The following is a 13,703-nucleotide window of genomic DNA, read 5'->3' as shown; positions in this document are numbered from 1 at the left end:
ATCCAAACTTGTTAGGGGAAAGTTGAGTGGAAGGAACAAGTTTGGTAGAAAAAGCAAAAAGAATAAGTGTTGGACTGAGAAGATCCCTAAGCCAGATTCCAAGAATTTAAGAGTTTGGTGAAGATTCCTAAGTTAAAGGGAGTGCTTCCAGATCTATACCACAAAGATGAATCCAGGAAATAAGCTATAAAAGTTGTATTCCTTGTGTTAACTCAGGGATGCTAGAAGATAGAAGTATCTTGCCTGGGCTAAGCAGAAAAGGCTGCTGCTCACTGTTCAACGTCCAAAGAGTTACTGTCAAGAGGAACAAAAGAGACACTGGCGTCCAACAATGCAGGGAACCTGAAGACATCTATTAATAGAACCTGTGTTTAGCAGTGCCACTAGATGATTGTTTCTATACTCTGTTGCATTTGTTGCATTGATATGTGTGGAAGTACACCATGCATAATAATGTGCATAATACGGACAATACTTTCTGACACCTCTGCGTTAAAAATTATTGTCTTTTATTGGTGCTATGTAATCCCTAATTATCAAAATTAACATAAAGACTTGAAACACATCACTGTGTGTACTGAAGATGTATATTAATATAACTTTTTTATTTTAATACTGCCAAAAACATAAAGTACACAAACCAATGCACTATATACGGGAGATATTAGTTGAGCCAGATTGATTGCCCCCAAATCATGTTCTGTTTAGATCCTCATACACCTTCGGTTCTGTTCATTCTTTTCTAATATAGGTTTGCTTTAAAGAAGCGTGCAGCTAGCAAATTTAGCTTATTATTAAATAGGGATATTTTTTATTTTTATTTTGTGATGGCAGCAATGCGCTTCAACAACGTGACTGCATCCCGAGAGCAGAGGGGGAGAGAGAAACTGGGGCTGAGAGGGTGGTTGCAAATTTATTTAGATCTTCCCATTTGATCCAATGAAGCCATCACAATGCAAGTGCGACCCCCAAAGGCACTGAGTGTAACTACAACTTTACCAAGACGCACGCTGGGTAGATTTTTCTTCTCTTCCTTCTTTTTTAAACGTTTATGTTAACTTTTTTTTTAACTCCATCTTGCAGTGAACAACTGCAACCTGTGCTAGAAATGGAATGCAATAGCCAATAAGCGGCGTATTATGGGATGATCTCTCCACTGTTAACGGCTCATCCGGAGATGGGATGGAGAGAGAAGTTGTGCCAAAAACCCTGCAATGTGTTATCCATCCTTTACAAAGGAAAAATTCCCACAACGCGCAGTGTTAATTTATATATACAATTTATCAAATCTGTTTCAGATCAGTTGTGTTTTTAAAAACAGAAAATATAGATGTTGAATATTTTTTTTAGGAGGGGGCGGGATTCCGGTCTAACCGCGGACTTTTATGGAATCAGCTGAGTGCGCACTGCAGCAACATTATGAATTAATAGAGATTAACGCTCTCTTTTTTTTATTGTAAGCCTAAACGTCTTAATATCCAAGTTCTAATGCGGACATTTGTGCTCGCTGCCTCTGTGCTGCTGCACTTTGGGCGAGGAACGCTTTAAAAGTCACACAGTGTCCGCCGATCAACAGCGAGAAGGGATCAGAAATGGATGGAAATAAAGTACTTACAGTGTCTCCCTTCCACAGAGCTCCAAAACAGCGGTGTTAGATGACATTGCAACAGTCCACTCTCTCCCTTGAATAACCATGCAGGGGAGGGGATCACAGAATTTCTGGTAATGAATAATTCCAGGCGAGCGTCAAAAAAAAAAAAAAAAAAGGAAAGGAAAGAAAAAAAAGATGAATGAAATCCTCTTGTTTTAACACCTCACATTGAGGTGAATAAAATCACAGTTTTTCACCTCTCTTTTTGTAATCCAATCTTCATCGCGTGTGTGAGCCTACACTGCTGATTCTCCACTGCAATCTCTGTTGGCCCCCGCGCATCGTTGTGGGGTTGGGAGGGGAGGAGGGGGGACTCAACTTGCCTCGGTGTGATTAGAGCGCCCTGTATCTCGTTATTCCTTGTCCAGGGAGGGGAGAAGAGACGCAGCGGGGTTGGAAGAGCTAGGCGAGCAGCCGCCGGACGCACGCGGAGACGCACAATGTACATGGGGCTATAGCTGCGTGCAGTTTGGAGGGTGCTCCAGGCAGCGAACGGGATGCGAACCGCGCGCGGGACTCGCGGTTCCTTTCTCTCCTCGCGAGTGTGTGCGCGCGAGCCGAATGCGCTCGTGTGAGTGTGTGTGGGGGTGTTTGTGTGTGTGACCGCGCGCTTCTGCAGATGCAAGGGCAGCTGGATAGACGGAATGGTCGGTCTGTCTCTGCCCCGCTCTCTGCGCTAAAGCTCCATCAGCAAGTCGCTCACTTTAAGATAGGAATAAGAAGAGAAGAAGACTCGAGAGGCAGTAGGGAGCGCGTGACATTTCACCGTCAGATGTAGCAACAATTCCCTCCTTTTTGACAAGAAACGACCCCCCCAGTCATGTCTTCTGGGACGCTTAAAGTCTCAACCCATGCGGAAAGCCAGAGCACAACAGAGCTAATAAGTGGCGCATAAAAATAAAATATTAAATGCAACATGAATGTCAGCTCTCCCCTTCTTCCAGCTGTGGGTGAATAACTTGACACGAGCACACATTTATGTGTGTGCACGATTTGTGACTTGAAACAAAAGGACTTAGAGGGCCAATAAATAAACAAACAGATGACGTGCAGTGTGTGAAATATTTATCGTGGTAAACCTTCAGTTCATATTTGGTGTAGCCTACTGTGTCTTACAAAACGCTTTCATATCTCTAATTTTCACTCTTTTCTCTTTTGTTGCTTTTAGTCATCTTACAACCATAGACTTACTATTGGTATTTTATGTGACAGGCCCACCAAATTATGGTTTTCAAAAAATGTTTTACATACAGAAATGTGAAAATTGTATGTATTCACCTCATTTTACTCCAGCACTAATGTATAAAAACCACTGGAACAGATACTTTCTAATGACGTCCATTCAGTAGTGTGTATAATTTAATCTGAGCATGAAGCTAACTGTTCTGTGAAGGCCTTAGAGATTTGTTAATGACAATTAGTGAACAAACTGCATGAATCAAAGATCAAGAAACACACTTGACAGGTCCAGGATATTATTATGAGAGGTTTCACAGAAGAATTAGATTATAAAATTAATACTTTAAACATTGTACTAGGTACTCTTTAATCCATCATCTGAAAATAACAAGGGTATGACATGACTGTCTGCCTGCCAAGGTGTGACAGTCAACTGACAGTGGCTGGGTAAAGAGAGGATTAATCACAGAAGCAGTCAAGAGGCGCATGATGACTTTGGAGGTGGTGCTAGAGGTTCTCATATCGGGTCAGAGAATATTGATAGGGTAGACCACTTTGTGTTCATTTATCACCTAAAATCTAAGAAACAAAGCAATACAGAAGGATTTTAAAGACCACATTTGGTGAGTTTGGGTAAAAAAAATATCAGACTTTTCATGTTTTGGAAGGTGGACACAAACAGATTGGATGGGTTTCTGCAGATTTGAGTCCTTTTTGCCTACTATAATTGGGCTTTTATGGGTCAGTTGGCAAAGTTTCTCAAGTTTAAATTACTTTACTAACGATATTTGGTATTTGGTGCAAATACCAAAACAATTTGTCACCATTTTGCTGTAAATGAGGAACATGTTATTGGTTTAGCAGATGAATAATGATCAGTTACCAGCCAAATCACCCCAAATTACTGAGCTGATATGGGAAATTATGGCAAAAATGTTCTTAGGCTATTAGTAATGGATGATATATCTTCTCATTCTTAATTTAAGCAAGAGAAAATTAACTGAGAGAGATTAAAGGAGCCTACAGCTATGTTATCCTTTCAATTTTAGAATGTCTGTTATCTATCATAGGTTTTAAAAAGAAAGAGCTGTAGTCACAATTTGTTGGGAATTTTATTTGTGACGATGCTCTGAATTTGTTTGTCATGCTGAAGAATGTTAGCCAATGGTAAAAAGCACACAATCTAGATTTATAGAAGGCATGTTTGTGTTTTGTTTTTGTTTTTAATTCTACTTATTTGTCACAAAATCCCTTAACTTATCATTAGGCACTGGTATCCTTATGATCCCATTGACTAAGCATGTAAGTGTTTTGGGGGTTGTGAGAGTTAAGTGTTTTTTAAACCTGAAAACTGAAATATTCACAAATATCCTTATTCCCACTGTTAAGTATGGTGGAGGATCTGTGATGCTGTGGGCGTGTTTCTCTTCCAAGGGCCATACCCTTGCTGGAGCACAGTAAAAAAAAAAAATCCTTCGGCTTCTACCAGGAAACAGATAATCAATAATTTATTGATCGTTCAGATGCTGATCTAAATAAAAGGCCGCATTTACCTAAAAGTGGTTTATCAGACAGAGTTAACCTTTCCCTATGGCCATTACTGGTAACAGTGATTTGTGGAATCACACAATTTTGTCTCCTGTTTGAACAAATGCAGTCAAATTAAGCTTAAATCATTTTTAATATTTTCTCCATGCAATCTAAAATTGATTTATTTCGAAGCCCTTACACATCTTTCTTGTGGGGTGGAGGGCCCTGTAGCTATGCATCCGCCCGTCTGGCTCATTTAGCATTTTAGCATGGTCAGCATCCAAGAGTTTCTCTTCCGGCTCTCGAGATGAGTTTTCGGATCCCTGTCGCACAGTGAAGGGAGCATGGAATACAAAGGAAGCATCAGGAAGAGAGGGAGAGGGAGGAGGAAGAGATAAAGTGGTGTTGTTGCATGCAGTCAGTCAGGCTTCACAAACGATTATATGGTCACAATTCACACCTGACTGGGGAAACGACTGTAGAACTTCACTATTGCAGAGCAGGACACTCACACATATGATCCAACTACCAATGGCTGATCTTTTGGTAGGCTGAGTTATAATATAAATCCATGCTATCCCAACACCAGCGGCATTCAAAATGGTGTGAATACTGCTTTCTTTTTTTTTTTTTTGACAAGTGATGTACTAAGCAGCCGCTCTTTTATGTGTAGAGCAAACATGCAGATTTCCATGTGCCGGACGACCCTTTTATTATAGACGAAAAGGTCGAAGTGTAATTTCAACCCCCATTAACTAACAAACACTGCGGGAAACCTGAATCAAGACTGTAATAAAAATGTCCCAATGTGCCATTGTGACATTAAAAATGCTGGGATAGGTCAGTATAGCACATTCCAAAACATCACAGATACGGTTCTAGTCAGAGGTTTATAAGTTTTGAGTTTTCGGTTGTACACTGGTCATGCAAAAATACATTTTTCATGATTTGGATTGTTATCAAAGAATTTGGATTCTAAAATTTACAATGCAAAAACTATAAATACAGCCATAAATTTCAGAACCAGTTTTATTGGTCAAGATTGTGTGTGCAAAGAAGAAAACAAACATTGGTTTTCAAGTGTTCAAAACATATCTGTGTGTTCAAGAGCACACAGATATGAGGAATAAATATAACTTTGAAGTAAATAAAGGAGGTATAAAGTAACACTATGCATATGTAGCTGCAGCCTATCTTTTTTTTCATTAAAAAGAAAAAAAATATATTGTTGTGACTGCCAGAATGCATATTTTGTTTCACAGCATAGTTGGCTGTAAGGTGTTTATTGTGTTCATCAGGAAGACTACCTGGGGCAAGAAACTGTCCCTGTGGCGGCTGGTTCTCTGCAAATAAAGCTCTGTATCAACAACCTGAAGGTAAAAGTGTAGACAGTTTGTGATCAGGATGTTATACAAAGACCCATCACTAGTAGCTATTTGGATAAAGCCCCCTTAGCAAGTTGCAGGGAAATTCCACACTTTTTGTAGCCATAAACAAACCTTGGGAATAAGTATTGGTTGCTATTTGACCATTAGTCTTAGCACAAATAGTAGAGTAAATAGAAATCATTTGGTTTTCTTTCACATGTCCAAGTTTTAAACGTGGTCAAAAGGTTAAGATCTTCCTGGAAGCTTGATGTTACCCTGCTTTATGCATTCTGGATGTTTGGTATCTTTGCGCTGTCGGAACATACAGTGTGTCCAGTGGCACATAATAAAAATACAACATAATATCAGCCTGTAGCATAAAGATTTTATTATATAAGGGTGTTCATGAGATTGGGTTGCATTGTAAATTCCCTTGGAAGAGCAATGACCTAAATAAAATACAAATGTTTCCCTATACAAATATAACAACATAGTTTTAATGTGACAATACACAACATCTCATGATTGTTTCCAAAATGAACTATAGTGTAAACTGTGGAGACTAGAGGCTAGAAAATCTACTGCATCCTCTCTAGATATTGATTTGACATAATATTTGTTCCAACTGTCTGCATCTGACCAGTGACCTGTTTGTTCCTTTCATTTATTTGCTTAAGGCAATGCAGAATGCAGACACAGTCAGTTCTTTTAGTGGTCGAATGGTGGGTATAGCACATAGCATTTCACATATCCCTATTTTGCCATGATGTTTCATGACAAAAGGAGTAAACTCGAAAATTTGTGTCAATTGTTTGAATGCTGCCATGGTATACAAAGTAGTCCATCATATGACCTTTTGTTTGCAATCCAGCTTCCATGTGCCTGCTGGAAGAAAAAGTATCCCAACACCATGATGGCATGTTTTCACATGAGAATGGTGTGTTCAACGCAGAGGTTGCGCTAGACGTTTTCTTTTTTTTAATTTGTTATTTTGCCTGACAAATCAGAAACCCCTCCCATAGTATATTTCAACCTGTCAATTTTCAATTATGACAATTATGACTCAATTGAATTGAATTTTCATTCAGTGTAATTAATATTCAACGAGCTGAACAGAAAATCTACAGTATATCATGTCATCACATATCTAGCAGATAAATAAATGTAACTTTTTCTCAACAGTGACAAAAACAACTGACTGTGGACCAGTAACCACACAAACAATGCATTAAACAATTGCATTTTAAGTACGGTAAGTGCAATCGTCTCCCAGATAGCGACTCATTGAGTTCAGTCTCATGGTCAGAAATGATACTCAAAAGGATTTTTTTTTTCAAATGACCTTAGTTACCTTTGCTATTTACTTTGTACATAAAGTTAAAAATGTCTGCAGTAATTGTAATCTGTCAAAAAGACAAATTGCCTTCAATTTTTTTCCATTAATATTCAAAAAAGTCCTGTCAAAGACAGAAACTATTCAGTTAACTAGAGTCCTGGTTTAAGGTGATAAACAGTGTTAGGCTAGGATAGAAATACAAAAAAATGCTAAAGTAAAATTTTGGTCACATCTTCATCGGCTCTTTGAGGCTCACATCAAACTACAAGCAGGAACTGTTGTGGCTTTCTTTCAACAATGACTGTATTTTATTCTCTTCCATGACGCACAGAATGTTGAGAGCACAACTAGCAATTGCCCTGTTAACAGATTCTTGAATTTCAGCTTTGGAGATTTTCTACAAACCAGGGACTGCTTATGTTTAAACTAGTGCTCATGCTCCACTGAACGCAGAAGGACACCATGTCATGATGTCCCTTCATACTGGACACAATCCAGACAGCCTGGCTGCTCCTTTTTATGCATAGATACCAGCAGAGTCAGAAGAGGAGGATGGTCGTATATTTCCAGTGGTAGCATATCTACCACTGTTGGCTGAATACCAGAGATGCGAAATTAGCTGCTATAATTTCTAAACAGGCTCTGCAACACAAGTTTGTAGAAATGCACTAAACTGAAATGAAAATTGGAAATTTTCCATTTGTGGAATACTGATGTAAAACATGACCTACTTTAGGAACCAGAGAACCTAGTTTGAGTTGTATTTCCTTAGTTTCTTTAAAGCTCACTGATGACCTAGATTTAGACATGGTTAGTATGAATGCTTTCTCTCCTACTGCGCAGTTGGGGAGATGTTAGAATGCAACCCCAAATAAAAGAGTGACACAGAGACAGTAATTATTTAGACAGATTTATGTATGTAACACATATTTCACCTATTTTTTTACTGTTCCTCTTTTAGTAATTTCTTAATCATATATTTAGGCAGGATAACATGCCTTCTATGACAGAAACAGATCTTCTGTCAATTCGTACCACTTTTAGCAATGTTTAGCATCGGGTCACTTATTTTGGTTTGGTCATAATATGTCATATTTCTTAACAGTCCAATGGCCCAAACAGGAATCAGAAGCACTACAGGAATATAAATATTTTATAAAGTAATTTAGTCAAATTTAATGTGATTTTTTTGGGTATTTTTTAACCTATACATTTCCAACATAACTAACAACATAAAAAATAGCATAGAATTATTAGGTAAATTGGTTTGAAAGGGTTTGTTTACAGAATCAAAATGGAAGTAGGTTTGTAAAAGATAGCAATGTGAATGGCCCATCTGACCTGATTGGGCCATTCAGATTTTAGATTAAAAGTTTTAAAACAGACAGCGATGTTACTATTTACTTTTAAAGTAGTTAATATTAAATTTTTTTTTTTTGCACTGATCAAAAGATAAAGTGGCTCTGTCATGTTTTGTTTAGAAATTTAAAAAAAATTATTACCATTGCTTGAAAAAACAAATCCAACTATTTTTTTTTTTTTCATTACAGTAGCATTTTCTCAGATGGCTTTTTTTCCAGGCAAATTCTCTGTCTGTCTGGCTGGACCAGAGAATACTTGCTTATACTGTACTTATCTAGCAACCCAGAACAGAGATTAGAACTTGGAATCCAGCAAAACCAACCCCAAACAGGAGTATCTAGTTTATTTACTTTGGATCATCATTATTAGCTTTTTCTTCTTGTGGTTTGCTATTTTGTTTGTATTTCTTTTAAATACTGTAAAGCACTTTGTATTGCCTTGTTGCTGAAAATGTGCTATATAAATAAAAAATACCTTTACCCTTTACCTTTTCCTATCTAATGCAAGGAAAAAGTCATTATTTACTTCCAGTTTCTTTGGCAGTGTCTCTCTTCCTAATGGAAAAGAAAAATAAAAAACAATAACCACTTATTTACAACATGTGACCATATTTCCAACAAAAAAGAAATGTTGCACAGGTTCCAAAATTGATGTTTTTTTAAAGTACCTTACATGGGTTTAAACATCAAGATATTAGTGATTTATTTTTTAGGATATGAAGCCCTTTGAAGTCTTTGAAGTACATGTATCATTTTGATATACTTCTGTTTTGCATAGTACTTGTGTGTGTGGTATGCTATTTCTGATGGAATGTCTCGTTTTGCTGTTTTTGTTTCTTCAATATGATGAGTTTGATGCTCTATAGGTGCCCAAAAGGGGCTAAGTTATTTGCAGCTACTTTAATAATTATGTTTGATTACTAGAGGCAACCGGTCGGTTTTCAAGCATTTAATATGCAGTCACAAGTAAATCTTCTACAGTGGATAGAACGTCTCTATTGTTGGAGAGCATCTGATGAAGTCGATGTCATTCAGTAATTTTTGTGACATTTGAAGCAAGACAGTTTCTCTCTTAGATGGTCATGTTGCAGAATTTGGTGAGGTGAATCTGCTGGAGATTAAACTGTGTGTGCTGCAGTATCAGATGGGTGAAAACATAATCCTGTTGAGATGCTGACCATCAGCAGCCTGTTTTTATGCACCACTGAAAAGCACAGGAAGTAAGGAAGCAGTGTAATAAGTGTATTAAAAAGGAGAAAATATCTCCAGAGCTCAGGGATGCTGTCAAAGTTTTCAGTGAAAGGCTTCACCCAATGCTTTTTACTCATTTTTGGAGGAGTTGCAAATGAATATGGAGAGTACACTTGTTGACATGCTGGAGATGCTCTGTACAGATTTGCTGTTGAAAAACCAATCTTTGTGTCAAACTAATTTTGCTTTGAGGTGAAATATGTACACAAAAATGCCTTAAGCTAAAAACGTTCATGGTTTTTGCAATGAAACATATGCATATAATTCTTAAAGCAGAGACAATTTTGATGTATTTTTCTGCTTTGCAATTTCCCAATCTTTTAAATATTTTAAAATTGTACATTCGTGCAACATTTATTTAACACAAGCCATCCATTTATAAGAAAACTGATTCTTGTGACTTTGAATATGTTTTTCTACCATCAAGGTACCTGGCCTTGAAGTCAGATTTTATTGAGATTTGATCATCTAAAGTGTAAGCAAACCCCAGCAGAGTTATTGAGGTTGAGCTGCAAATCCATAGCCCGCAGTCGTGTTTGCTCTGGTGTCTTCATCTCTTCCAGCCCTCTTCACAACAAAAATTCATGAATCATACCAGACAGTTTGTTGCCTTTCTGGCTGCGTTCCACAAAAATCCAAAACTCAAAGCAATCGTGTGATGAAAACAAACACTTGGACGACGATTGGACAGAGTTGGACCATTAGAGTGGTGAGGGGGCTGGTTTGAAGGTGTCTGTGGAGTGTTTGAGTGCCTGTGTGAGAGAAAGAGATGGCTCAAGGATAGCGGTAGCACACATGCTGGGCTGGCATTCGTACGTGAGTATGTTTGCTGTGTGTGTGTGTGTGTGTGAAAGAGAGAGAGATAGAAAGAGAGAGAATATTTAAAAAGGGAGAGAAGGGGGTGTTACCAGGTCACCAAACAGCTGTCTGAGAGAGAGAATGGCTGCAAGGGCTATGCCACACACACACACACCGATCTAACAACAAAAATACAACACAGAAAGACAAGAAGACAGTCCCTGCTGCATTTCCACACACACTCATGCATATGAAAGAAAAAACCAGACCGTATGGAGATCAATTAGCCTCCCCTACAGTTCTTGATCTTTTCATTGCGGTTTTAATGCAGCACTTCCTCAGGTTTTCCAGCTGCAATAATCTGGCTATAAAAATCAATTTCTCATTTCTCACCCTGTGTCTGCTTCGCTTACACACGCAAACACCTGCACAAGGACACTAGGCAACCACCACATGATCAAGAGTTTCCTCCGAGCAGACCCGCACAAATGAATGTACTCACACACAAGTGTGCTTCACATTAGGGGACACGCACTCCTAGTTTCTCTTAAGGCTCGACAGAGACTGAAAGCGGGATGAGAGGGATATAAATCAACAATGTTCATCAGAGGAGAGGAAGATTAATGAGTGGAGATAGGGAAAACAAACGAATGAAGGTGTGCCTGCTTTGTAAAAGAGTGACAAAGATGAAAAAAACTAATTAATTGGATGGAGAGCCACCCCTAGGTAACAAATTTAAGATGCAGTTTGTGTGTTACCAACTTCTCACTCTGTATGGATGTTTTCAATAGGACGTCAGCAAACTTCGTGACTGTCGCTGTGGAGGTCACACAGAGCAAAACGAAAGCCAGACACTAACAGGGCAGTTAGATTTCTGCCCTGTTCTAAACCATGGAAGTCAATGGACAAACAGATGTAAAGAGCTTTTATTATTTAGCAGGTAACAAAAGAACAATTAAGATAAAATATGTTTATAGGTGTTGTAGACTTAAGTACAGCTATGAGGTGGGTATGTACTTCTGAAATTTAGACTGCTTGAAACCAAGGTTTAATCTATGTGCATACATTTGCTAATCAATCAAATACATAAAATCTCAATAAAATAGGGTTTAATAATTACAAGAAATCAAACACTTACAGCCCAAGACACTACTGGAACTGTTTTTTTATTTTTCATTTTCTTTTGGGCTGGCCTAGAAACACCTGGGGCTTTCCCCTGAGGAACTGAAGGAACTGAAGGGCATGACTGGACATCTCAGCTGAGGCTGCTGCCCCTTCAAACCGGTTTCTGGACAAGCGAATGATGACAACAATGACAAAACTCTACAGTAAGGCACAAGGGAAGCAGGGCAAAGAAAGTGACAGGATACAACAAAAGAAACCAGCACTTTATGGAAACCAAGAAGCTCAAATACTGAGCAAAGGGTGGGTAGAGGCACTGCAACCAAGTGAGCATAATCAGCTGGATTTATAACAGCTGAAGAAATTAGAATGATGAAAAGAGACTAATTCAGACTAAACCACAAGTGATATGCAATCCAAAGATGAAAAAAGCATACTTTAACATAAGTATTAAAATGAAAAATGCACAAATATAAACACAAAAATGAAGTAAGAAACTAAACAAAGATGGATTAATAAATATGGCCAGAGCCTAACAACAATAAGACTATACAGAACATAGAAATGAGCTTGGCTGGGCATTTCTAACAATAATGACCAATGCAAAGATTAACATGAAACAAATGTTGTGAACAAATGTTCTATCGATTTTGGTATTTTGCAATGTATGTCGATACACAGAAAAACACATTTAACGGTTCTAAATATGAGTGACGTGAGCAGATTTTTTGGAACATCAAGTGTTGATACCTCTTTAACCATTAATAATCTTTAGTTGTGATTTTTACTTTCAGTGATCATCTACCTAAACAAAATCTGTACAATTTGTTGCACTGATTGTATTTTATTTTTTGATTCCAGAAGCTTAGGTTACTGGTGTAGTTAACTCTTAAATATGTTGTGTTAAATTGTTCATGTGCAAGCAATTACGCTATGCGATGCTGTGATGGAGGGCTCCCAAAATCAAATTGTACTCAGGATCCCACTCAGCCATGGGCCGTCCCTGATCAGGATCTTGTCTTTCAGCTAGTTTCAAAATGTGTGACCCTGAAGACCCAAATTCTCATGATTCATAATATATTATTTATTTAATCAAAGACCATTGCCATTTTCCAAAAGCAAACAGCTACCCTAATGAATGTCTGGTAGCACACTAAGCAATAATAAAGGTCAGGTGAGACAATTCCCTCGCAAGCCTCTGCATTTTAGGACATCAAATTAACTTAATGTGTCTCTGAAATGAAATTCTGAACTTTAGAGAGCAAACTGAAAAATGAACAAATTGGCTCAGTAGCAGCTACTCCAATCTCATTTGGAATCTCATTGTAGGCTGCTTACTGAAGTGAAACAGCTGTTATTGTTGTTTTGCGTGGCATTTAGTTGTAGATATCAGGTATTCAGCAGCACCCACTCACTCCGCTCCCTCTGCAATTCCCATCTTAGCTTCTTCAAGCCTCATTAACTGCAACTAGAATATGCTCAGATAAGAAATTCATCTACTTTGCTAAGATATATGACTATATACTGGAGTGTTACTGTTCCATTTACTTTTTAAAATAGACTAAATTAAGATTTTTTTTTTCTCGGATATAACCATCCCTTGACCCCTGCATTTGGGGTTTTGCTGTTTTGTGGCAGCAGGGAGACCCTGACTAAAACTAGCTGGATGTCAGACAAATTCTGGGGTTTATATCATTTCCAAGCCCAAAAACCGCATCCCGCGACTCATTAAATTTGCAAGCGACTTTAGATTGCAAGTCCGGTTGCTTACAATATTCGGACTTGGCGAGCGAATCTCAAAATAGTTCCTGTTTTTCCAGCAACAAAATGCGCATCTCCCTCTTTCCTCCATTGTTTATGTTTCTGTCGCTGCTGATACTGTCGCATAGAAACGGTGGTCACTCCCCAAGATGTGTAGAGAAAATAAAATTCAATTACAAAAGAAAAAAGTAACACTCAGTAACGCAAAGTGGTTTCGATAAGTAACTGTAGTCTGACTACTGGATTTGAAATAAGAACACGTTAGATTACGCGTTACTGGAAAAAGTGGCCCGACGTCAGTAACGCGTTAATAAGTAACGCTTATTAACGCGTTACTGACATCACTG

General features: G+C 38.1%; 1 protein-coding gene across 2 annotated transcripts in view; it reads right to left on the bottom strand.

Annotated features, from left to right (window-relative positions):
• The window catches only part of grin2aa (glutamate receptor, ionotropic, N-methyl D-aspartate 2A, a), a 169,747-nt gene extending 167,551 nt beyond the window's left edge, over positions 1-2,196 (bottom strand). Inside the window, exons 1-2 of one of the 2 annotated variants that reach the window (XM_028042111.1) lie at positions 1,849-2,196; positions 1,616-1,719 (exon numbers count right to left, since the gene is read on the bottom strand). The gene's annotated coding sequence lies outside the window, so the exon portion shown is untranslated. Of the gene's footprint in view, positions 1-1,615 lie in introns of both variants that reach the window. The other variant, XM_028042110.1, reaches the window with a different exon arrangement.
• Between the last annotated feature and the right edge of the window lie 11,507 nt (positions 2,197-13,703).

Source organism: Xiphophorus couchianus, chromosome 16 (genome assembly GCF_001444195.1).
Source record: "Xiphophorus couchianus chromosome 16, X_couchianus-1.0, whole genome shotgun sequence".
NCBI lineage: Eukaryota > Metazoa > Chordata > Actinopteri > Cyprinodontiformes > Poeciliidae > Xiphophorus > Xiphophorus couchianus.
This window is presented reverse-complemented; position numbering and strand designations above follow the sequence as displayed.